Raw genomic sequence first — 11,827 nt, forward strand, 5'->3', positions numbered from 1 at the left:
ATCGTGTGTGAAGAGGAGATTGCGGTAACATCTTGTTACCGATTACAGTACACACCAATCACACTGATTGCCCCCCCCCCCCCCCCCAATAAAGAGGACCTGTCTCCACCCATCATAGTACCTGTCACTCACAGTCCATCAGAGTACCCGAGTACCTGTCACAACCCATTAGTGTACCGAGTACCTGTCACAACCCATTAGTGTACCGAGTACCTGTCACAGCCCATCTGGGTACCTAAGAACCTGTCACAGCCCATCAGAGTACCCGAGTACCTGTCACAGTCCATCAGAGTACCCGAGTACCTGTCACAGTCCATCAGAGTACCCGAGTATCTGTCACAGTCCATCAGAGTACCCGAGTACCTGTCACAGTCCATCAGAGTACCCAAGTACCTGTTATAGTCCATCTGAGTACCTGAGTACCTGTCACAGTTCATCTGAGTACCTGAGTACCTGTCACAATCCATATGAATACCTGTCACAGTCCATATGAGTACCCGAGTACCTGTCACAGTTCATCTGAGTACCTGTCACAGTCCATATGAGTACCTATCACCGCCCTTCAGAGTACCCGAATACCAGTCACCAGGCCATCAGAGTAGCCGAGTATCTGTCACCAACCCATCAGAGTACCCGAGTACCTATCTGCAGCCCATCAGAGTACTTGAGTACAAATTTGCAGCCCATGCCTCATAGAATATACGCTGGGGTGTTTGGTTTCTAAAATGCGGTAATTTTGTGGGTAGTTCCACTGTCCTGGTGCTCAAGGACCTTCAAAAGTGTGATAGGTAGGAATGAAATGAGATGTGTAATTTATGCTCCAAGAACGCCTGAATGTACTACTTCAATGTTGGGCCTCTCTATGTGGCCAGGCTGTGCAAAAGTCTCACACATGTGGTATCGCCATACTCGGGAATAGTAGCAGAATGTGTGTTGGGGTGCAATTTTTGCTATATACATGCCATGAGCAGGGTGAAAGATGGACCACAGCACTCAGTGGCCCTTATGGGGGTACCACTACACTTAACTTAAAGTCTTACTAATAAGAAATGTTGGGCTGCTCACCTAGATTTGAGATATTTAACCATTCAGGCACTGACAAGAGTGGGAGCCTTGGTCATGAACAGGTCATGATTATATAGATACCAGTGGCGGCTAGTGCTCAAAATTTTTGGGAGGGTGCAAACAAACTGAAAAAATACTGAACCCCCCCATCAACTGCAGCCTCTCTGTGCCCATCAATTGCAGCCTCTCTGTGCCCATCAAATGCAGCCACTGTGCCTACCAAACGCAGCCACTGTGCCCATCATATGCAGCCATTGTGCCCATCATATGCAGCCACTTGTTGTACCCATCCTATGCAGCCACCACTTGTGCCCATCAAACGCCACTACTGCCCATCATATGCAGCCACCACTTGTGCCCATCCTATGTAGCCACCACTTGTGCCCATCCTATGCAGCCACTTTTGCCCATCAAATGCAGCCACTTGTGCCCATCAAATGCAGGCACTGTGCCCATCAAATGCAGCCCCTGTGCCCAGCATATGCAGGCACTTGTGCCCATCAAATGCAGCCACTTGTACCCATCATATGCAGCCACTGTGCCCATCAAACGCAGCCACTGTGCCTACCAAATGCAGCCATTGTGCCCATCAAATGCAGCCACTTGTGCTTGTCAAATGCAGCCACTTGTGCTGTTTATGCAGCCACTTGTGCCCATCATATGCAGCCACTGTCCCCACCAACCCCCCCCCCCCCCCCCACACTCGCGTAGCTCACGGCTCTGGCAGACCACCCTGGCACTTACAGCCAGGCAGCTGCTCCTCTCAGTGCAGTGAGTTCACAAGAGTGGTGGCGACCTCCGCTCCAGCATGTGTCTCCTAAGCCTGAGACCGCTCCTCTTCCTAAGTGCCAGGCATCCAATAGGGTGGCTTGGCGCTTTGGCCAATCAGGAAACAGGTCTGATGCCATGCCTAGTGAGGGGAAGGGGAAGAAGGTTAGTGTGAAAATAGCAAAAATGAATTTGCTATCGTCACACAATTGGGTGGGATCAGGGGTGAACTCTCTGCGCCCCACTCCCACCCTATGTTGATGCCTATTTGAGCCTCTGGCTCTAATCAGTTGCTTCAAAAAGTACCACCCCCTCCCGCCCCCGCCATAGGAATGCATGTGTCCGTCGTCCTAAAAGGGGCCCGGGCGCATGGATGGGGGGGGGGGCGCCACCTGTGTGCCCACAGTGCACCGGCCACCACTGATAGATACCTGCCTCATCTTTAGACCTGTGATCTCAGCTTCTGCCAGAGATCCTCCAGTACCAGCTTTCTTTGGGACTATGAGATGTCATGAGCCCAAATAATGAGAGCCAAAAAGAAAGCTGATGCTGGAAGATGTAAAACAATGTGACACAATAAACCATGTCTTTTAGGAACACCCACCTTTTATGTGCCAAGAAATGAATACGGCATCTTGCCATACTTTGTGTGGTACACTTTTTTTACCCAAAGAAATCTGTGTTCACAGTGAAAAGGGCTAGTTGGTTGTCTTTGCTCCCAAGGGCAAAGGTTTTCAGTCCTTGCTTGGTCCAGTGCCTCCAGCCACTACTAATGTACACTGTGCTGTACATCCATTGCTTTAAAGCGCTCGTAAAATGCTGGACACTTTTTTATTGTTATTTTTGTACCTGCAAGGTAAAGGCATAATGTGCTAGTATGCATTGTATACTAGCACATTATGTTAAACTTACCTCCAGCCCTGAGAGGTCAGCACTGCAGGCGCTCTCATTTTCACCCATCTTGCTTCTGGGTTAGTGGACTCTGGCTCTGTGACTGGCCAGAACAGTGATGAGGTCACTCCCGTGCGCATGCCCCGGAGCCACTGTTCACGGCACAGGGCTCTGAAGAAATGGTACGGATGGCTGTTTCTTCAGAGCACATGAGCCAGTGATGTCACTGGCTGCATGTACACTAAGGGGTTGATTTACTAAAGGCAAATAGACTGTGCACTTTGCCAGTGCAGTTTCTCCAGAGCTTAGTAAATTAGCAGAAGCTCTTCTGACTTTCATCATCCAATCATGTGCAAGCAAAAATGCTGTGTTTTTTTTTTTAACATTTCCATGCATGTGATTGGCTATTCTTTGCAAAATGAACCTCTACTTAATTTACTAAGCTGTGGAGAAACTGCACTTACAGTCGATTTGCCTTTAGTAAATCAACCCTACTGTGTTTGGTATGCTGCCCTGTAATATAAGTGCCTCACATCAATGCACTCTGTGAAAAATAATACTAATAAAGATGTTCTCTGAATGGCAAAAGTGCCAAGAGAGCACTCCTCTGTGGTTATTATATAGAAAGGCAGCCAATCACTACTGGACACAGAAGATAGCAGTGCTCATTGTAGTAGCAGTGACTACTACAGTACAGTGATTGTCAGCTTCTACAGCAATCATTCAGGTATGAGATTATACATACACTGCGCCAAGCTGGATCTGTATAACCATACAATAGAAACCAAATTCAAACTTCAGCTTTAAAGCACAACTCCGGGAAAACTCCGGGAAGTCCTTCATTGCAAACTGTGTGCAATCACACTGCAATGGTTAACTGGTTGATAACATTAGAAGGGAAAAACGCTTTTACTTGTCTGATCCCCCCACTCCTACGGCAAACGGCACTCCCCTACACTCTGGCAGTAGACTATTCCTTAGTGTCCTCACATCCAGTGCAGGACATGGAGCGCTTTCTGGTGAGCTGCGGTACGATGCTACATGTCTGTATTTTACTGCACCTCATCACACTTCTCAGCTGCGTTGCAATGTAAATGGGGCACATAGAAAATAATGTAGGCCTTCACCTTTTGGGGCTCATCCACACTAGCAATCCAGAGGTAGTGAGCCATGTCTTTACCGCCCCTCAACCATTCCCAATTTAGTTGTAGATGCTGTGGCCGGGGGGATAAACATGCCATGGTCATGAGGCTTTACTTCATGGCCAGGGACTATACCCCCTGATGATTTTGGTGGGCATAGCATGACAAATGTAAATGAATGGGGCTGCTCTGTAAACTCCCCACAACCACATGCAGTGCACAGTTCAAGTAGTTAAAGAATTACTCCACTTTTGTTGAGAAAAAAACATTCCCCCCCCCCCCCCCCCCGGATGATCTATATACATTACAAGAATGTTGACAAACTTTGTTGCAGATTCCTCCCTTTTGTTATTCTGAAGAAATCCCTGTGTGTTTGCCTGTATCCATTTGCAGAGGTGAGTCTAATGTGAGTGGCTTCTTAATTATTAACCAGCTGCTGCACCTGCAAAGCTCTAAGGAGGGAAATTGCAGGACCGGCATCCCTTTAGATATGATTTTCTATTGGGAGTATCTCACTAAAAATGACATTTTTGTTGCAGGGGATGCCTGAATTCAAGCTTGTATATCCGGTTCCTGATCGACTCACGCAGATATACTGTGGCTGAATGGCTCCCCTGGGCAAAATCCTGTACGGGTACATCCCTCCCTTTTTCAGCCACCAGAGGGCGTGGGCGAGCTGCACGGTGCCCTCTGGTGATTTGTGTAAACACACAAATCCCTGTGCTATCAGGGAAGAGGAGACATATTGTTTGTTCCTACTAAGTAGGAAAAATGATATATGTCCTCTCCTAGTCAATCCCATCCCCATACAGTTAGAACACACTGAGGGAACACACAATTAACCCCTTGATCACTCCCTAGTGTTAACCCCTTCCATGCCAGTGACATTTAGACAGTAATCAGTACAGTTGTATAGCACTGATCACTGTATAAATGCCAACTGTCCCAAAAAAAGTGTCAAAAGTCTCCGATCTGTTCATCGCAATGTCGCAGTAGTGCTAAAAATAGCAGCTCACCACCATACCTAGTAAAATAAAAAATAATAATAAAAATGACATAAAAATGCCATAAATCTTTCCAATAGTTTGTCGACACTATAACTTTTGCGCAAACCAGCCAATATACGCTTATTTAAATTTTTTTACCAAAACTATGTAGAAGAATATAAATTGGCCTAAACTGATAAGGAAATGAGTCTTTAAAAAAAAAAAAGGTGATATTTATTATAGCAAAAAGTAAAAAATATAGTTTTTTTCAAAATTGATGATCTATTTTTGTTTATAGCGCAAAAAATAAGAACTGCAGAGGTGATCAAATACCACCAAAAGAAATCTCTATTTGTGGGGAAAAAAAGGATGCAAATTTTATTTGAGTACATTAGGGAACTACCGCGCAATTGTCAATTAAAGCGACGCAGAGCCAAATTGTAAAAAGTGCCCTGGTCAGGAAGGGGGTAAAATCGTCTGGGGCTGAAGTGGATATTAGTGGCGAATTTTGGAAAAATCAGTGAGCCAATCACACAAGCAGGAAATGACATATCTGAGGGGTGTTCCGTATACATTCTGTGTACTGAACTCCTCCAGGTGGCCATATTACATTGCATTCTACATACAATTACGGAGCTGCAGATTGAAAAGGAAAGGTCATGACTAGGGTACAACATACTGTGACTTGTTTCCATTTTAACCTTTACCACTGCTACGCCCCCTTATGCTTAAATACCCCAGAAACTGAGACCACGCCAATCTAGAGTAAAACATGGCTGTAGCAGCCAATTATCTTTATTATAAAATTATTCAAAATAATTAGCATAAATAACATAAATAACATAATTAACAAATCTAAACTCAGGTATTAAGGCACTTCCTCCATTGAACTCCTCCCGTTGGCCTGTGCTAAGATAAACCCACCAACCACCTGACAAACTAGCTCAGAGGTCAAACCCTGACTGCAGTGCACCTGATACCAACTTCAGCTAAAACCACTGTTAGCTGTATCACCACCGACGGGTACTATACCACCGATAGGTCCCGCACTCTTCCATCACTGGGGTAAATCTTTCATCCGCACAGACCAACACCATGCCACAGTACGCAAGGGCAAAGCCTTACCCTTGCGCGCCCTGCCACACCCTCAACGCTCTCTGAACTCCATCCTGAATACCCAGGGACCATAAATCCGTCCCCACATCATTAAGTTGCACCCCATCCCTTTTGAGATAGCGCCACGTATCCACCTCCAATTCTAAGTGCCTTACCGCCAACCCCCTATTCCTGACCACAAAGCCGCTGAACTCCTTATTAATTTTCTTCCTGGCCCTGTTAATTTTGTCCACCGACCTCGTGAACCTCCAGGACGTCCTACCCACCATGTCTGACCACACAATGATCATGTGTGGAAAAACAAAGCGGAGCTGCCAAAAATCAAGTTTTATTTCCTTTACCAAATCCAACATGGTCTTCACACCCAAATCGCTGCCCCCCATGTGCAAAACCAGCACATCCAGGGGGCCGTCTAAGCATGCAAACCTATGTACATCGGCCACCGCCCGACCCCACAGCATGCCCGGCACACCTAACCACCGGATAACTGCATCCTGACGGGAAAAACCGAGTTGACGGCCGTCCGGGCGAGCATCACCCCTTCTGGCCCCCCAACAAACATACGAGTGGGCAACTATTAGACATGTGCAGAGTAAAATATTTCGTTTCGGAATTTCGTTTTCGTCCGAAAACTTAATTTATTTAGTTACTCCCGAAAGTCGTTTTTATTTATTTAGTTTTTCGTTCAAAAATTGCATCCGTCCGAAAATCCACATGAATTACGTTCGAATCTGTCTTGGAAGGCTTATGGTGTCTGTCAATGTATAAAGAAGATTTGACGGAGCTAACTATATAGCATACTTTAGAACCCTATTAAAGTCTATGGGACTCCAACGTTCAAAATCTAAAGTGCTAATTTTAAAGGCTAATTTGCAAGTTACTGTCCTAAAAAGTGTTTGGGGACCCGGGTCCTGCCCCAGGGGACATGTATCAATGCAAAAAAAAGTTTTAAAAACGGCCGTTTTTTCGGGAGCAGTGATTTTAATAATGATTAAAGTGAAACAATAAAAGTGTAATACCGTATATACTCGAGTATAGGCCGACCCGAATATAAGCCGAGGCCCCCAATTTACCCCCAAAAAAACTGGCAAACTTATTGACTCGTGTATAAGCCGAGGGTAAGACATGCCTGTCCATCCCTGTGTGTGTGTCCGTCCATCCCTGTGTGTCCGTCCATCCCTGTGTGTCCGTCCATCCCTGTGTGTCCGTCCATCCATCCCTGTGTGTGTGTGTGTGTCCATCCATCCATCCATCCCTGTGTGTGTGTGTCTCCATCCATCCATCCATCCCTGTGTGTGTGTGTATCCGTGTGTGTGTGTGTGTGTGTGTGTGTGTGTGTGTGTGTGTGTGTGTGTGTGTGTGTCCAGCCTACCTGTGTCCTGAGCCTTTGTCCCGAGCCTCCGTCCCGTGCCGAGCCTCCTTGCCTCCGTGCCTCGCCGCCGTGCCTCGCCGCCATGCCTTGCCTCCGGTCCCGTCCCGTGCCGTGCCGTCCTGTGCCTTGCCTCCGTCCCGTGCCCTCTTCGTTCGTCGGCGCCTCGGCGGCCATTGTAAAATTCAAAAGCTGCGCCGCCGCCTTCGCCTGTGATAGGCGGAACACTGAATTTCCCAGCAGCCTGTGTTCCGCCTATCACGTACATCGTATCATCCTCGTCCGTAGTACGAGGATGATACGAAGTCCGTGATAGGCGGAACACAGGCTGCTGGGAAATTCAGTGTTCCGCCTATCACAGGCGAAGGGGGAGCCGGAGGCGCGGCTTTTGAATCAGAATGGCCGCTGTCTGTCTGCTCGACACGCTGATCGAGCGGGCAGACAGCGATGACTCGAGTATAAGCCGAGGGGGGCACTTTCAGCCTCAAAAAAGAGGCTGAAAATCTCGGCTTATACTCGAGTATATACGGTATTCCTTTAAATTTCGTGGGGGGGGGGGGTTGTCTATAGTATGCCTGTGAAGGGGCGCATGTTTCCCGTGCTTAGAATTGTCCCTGCACAAAGTGTCATTTATGCAGGGAAAAAGGTCCTTTAAAATCACTCGCAGCTATAATGAATTGTCGGCTCCGTAATACAGAGAACACTCATTGAAAGTCATTGATAAAAAAATAAATAAATAAATAAATAAAAAAGCGTGGGGGTCCCCCAAATTCAATTACCAGGCCCTTCAGGTCTGGTATGGATATTAAGGGGAACCCTGCCTCAAATTTAAGAAAAAATTTGACGTGGGGTTCCCCCTAAATATCCATAACCAGACCCTTCAGGTCTGGTATGGATATTAAGGGGAACCCCGCGTCAAATTTAAAAAAAAATTGACGTGGGGTTCCCCCTAAAAATCCATACCAGACCCTTTATCCGAGCACGCAACCTGGCAGGCCGCAGGAAAAGAGGGGGGGATGAGAGAGCGGCCCCCCCTCCCTCCTGAACCGTACCAGGCCACATGCCCTCAACATTGGGAGGATGCTTTGGGGGTCTGTGACCCCTCAAAGCACCTTGTCCCCATGTTGATGAGGACAAGGGCCTCATCCCCACAACCCTGGCCGGTGGTTGTGGAGGTCTGCGGGCGGGGGGCTTATCAGAATCTGGAAGCCCCCTTTAACAAGGGGACCCCCAGATCCCGGCCCCCCCCCCTGTTTGAAATGGTAAGGGGGTACAAAAGTACCCCTACCATTTCACAAAGAAAATGTAAAAAATGGTTAAATAAAACAAACACACTTTTGAAAAATTCCTTTATTAAAAATAAAAAAATAAAAAAAAGATTCCCGCCGGAATGCCTGCAGTGTCTCCGTGGAGGAGACAGAAGAAGGATGTATTCGCTGCGCTGGATGATATGACACATCGCTGGAGAGATGACCGTCCGTCGCTGGATAGCAAGAGTGGATTACCGCCGCTGGAATCTTTTTTTTATTTTTTTATTTTTAATAAAGGAATTTTTCAAAAGTGTGTTTGTTTTATTTAACCATTTTTTACACTTTCTTTGTGAAATGGTAGGGGTACTTTTGTACCCCCTTACCATTTCAAACAGGGGGGGGGGCCGGGATCTGGGGGTCCCCTTGTTAAAGGGGGCTTCCAGATTCTGATAAGCCCCCCGCCCGCAGACCTCCACAACCACCGGCCAGGGTTGTGGGGATGAGGCCCTTGTCCTCATCAACATGGGGACAAGGTGCTTTGAGGGGTCACAGACCCCCAAAGCATCCTCCCAATGTTGAGGGCATGTGGCCTGGTACGGTTCAGGAGGGAGGGGGGGCCGCTCTCTCGTCCCCCCTCTTTTCCTGCGGCCTGCCAGGTTGCGTGCTCGGATAAAGGGTCTGGTATGGATTTTTAGGGGGAACCCCACGTCAATTTTTTTTTAAATTTGATGCGGGGTTCCCCTTAATATCCATACCAGACCTGAAGGGTCTGGTTATGGATATTTAGGGGGAACCCCACGTCAAATTTTTTCTTAAATTTGAGGCAGGGTTCCCCTTAATATCCATACCAGACCTGAAGGGCCTGGTAATTGAATTTGGGGGACCCCCACGCTTTTTTTTAAATTTATTTATTTATTTTTTTATCAATGACTTTCAATGAGTGTTCTCTGTATTACGGAGCCGACAATTCATTATAGCTGCGAGTGATTTTAAAGGACTTTTTTTCCTGCATAAATGACACTTTGTGCAGGGACAATTCTAAGCACGGGAAACATGCGCCCCTTCACAGGCATACTATAGACAACCCCCCCCCCCTACGAAATTTAAAGGAATATTACACTTTTATTGTTTCACTTTAATCATTATTAAAATCACTGCTCCCGAAAAAACGGCCGTTTTTAAAACTTTTTTTTGCATTGATACATGTCCCCTGGGGCAGGACCCAATCTCCTATTCTATATCGAACTGTTGTAACAATGAAAACGAACGAAAATAAAGCATTTATTTATGTCGGATCTTTCGTTTTTCGGATTTTGTGCTTGACAAACGATAACGAAAATAGCTGAAATTCGGACGAAAATGCATTCGGACGAAAACGAATGCACATGTCTAGCAACTATCCACACCAATCCCTGTGAAAAAGGAAGAGAAGAAAACACAACCCAAACATCAATAACTAATACCCTGACGAAGTTACACAAACAATAAATGCGGGCGAACGTACGACAGAAAACACTTGGATTCCCATCTCCCGATCCGCTTCACCGCCGCCTCGTCCAATCCCCACCTGACTGCCTCCGTCACCGCCCCTATGCGGAAGGAATGCGAGGAAAATCTTTGATCCCCCAAACCCAATGCTACTAAGCACCGCTTAAAAACAGCCGTAAATTGAAACTTCGAGAGGGACCGTCCATCCTGATGCACCAAGAAAGAGCCACCCACTGTCGGGCGCACGCTCAGGAAGTTGCGCACTAACGCAATAGGGCACAAGGGAGATCCGGGCAGCGCAAACACCTGCACTGATTGTCCCCTGCCCCGCTGATCAGTTTTTTGACCGGCTCACCACAATGGATACCCAGTCCCCCTCACACACCACTTCAGACATCCCCAGACCCCCCTGTCGCGTCCGCGACGGGCTCACCAATTCGCCAACCCTCAACGCCCCGAAAAATCCCAACACAAACGCTGCCCTGAACAAGGCCACCTCGTAGGGTGAAGAACAGATCCCAGTTAACTGCACCAACAATTTCCCCAAAAGTTCAAACGAAACCGGGCGCCTGGTATCCCTACTGGGATGAGAGCGCCTGTAACCCTTCATAGCCTGTCTGACCCAAAAATCCTTTGTCCCATCTGGTAAACCCCTCAACTTGAACCAAAACGCCAGCCCAGCCAACTTTCGATTAAGCCCGGCCACAGACACTCCTAACTCAAAATTCCTGGAAACAAAATAAATCACCAGCAAACGCAAGTCCTGCTCCTCCTGCCCCACCGAAACCTGCTGTACGAGGTCGGCCCACTCTGCCCACACTTTGCTATATGCTGACCACGTAGCCTCGCTCACCGACCGTCTGATCCAGCCGGCTACTATTCCAAAGCAATCCTTCACAGCCATTCCGGACAAGGAACCCCGCGTTCCACCGCCCCTGGTGCCAACTCCCGAAACTTGTCCCACTGGAAGCGAGACAAAGCATCAGCGATAACGTTCTCCACCCCCGGAAGATGTACAGCATAGATAAACATTTTTAACTGTAAACAGCGCAACACGAGGTGCCTGAGCAACTTGACTACCGGCGGAGACGCCGCCGATACCTTGTTGATCACCTGCACCACCCCCAAGTTATCCCTGTGAAAGCGAACTTTCAGATTCCGAAACGCTTCGCCCCACAGTTCCACTGCCAGCACCACTGGAAACAGCTCCAGAAGTAACATGTTTTTAAGCAGGCCTGCCGCCTTCCATGACTCAGGCCATGGCCCCGCACTCCAGCGCCCTTGGAAAAAAGCACCAAAGCCAGCTGCCCCCGCTGCATCCGTGTACAGCTCCAGGTCAAAATTACTAACTGGGCCCGACATCCACAGCGCCCTGCCGTTGAAGTTAGCCAGGAACGTGTGCCATGTCGCCAAATCCTCTCTATGTGCCTTCAACAGACGCACATAGTGCTTGGGCGAGGTGGCCCCCGTGGCGCTGGCTGACAGCCATCGACAAAACACCCTCCCCATCGGCAGGATGCGACACGCAAAATCCAACTTACCCAACAGCGATTGCAATGGTCGAAGCTGAACCTTGCGCAACCCCAACATCCCACGAATCTCCGCCTGAAGCGCCCTCAACTTGTCCTCCGGCAGCCTATATTCCATCCTCTCTGAGTCCAAAATAATGCCCAAGAAGATCAACACCGTACGAGGACCCTCTGTTTTGTCCGGCGCCAGGGGAACTCCGAACTTCTCGGCAACATGTTCCAA

This window comes from Lithobates pipiens, unplaced genomic scaffold (genome assembly GCF_037356315.1).
Source record: "Lithobates pipiens isolate NorthernLeopardFrog02 unplaced genomic scaffold, aLitPip1_a1.2 Scaffold_22, whole genome shotgun sequence".
NCBI lineage: Eukaryota > Metazoa > Chordata > Amphibia > Anura > Ranidae > Lithobates > Lithobates pipiens.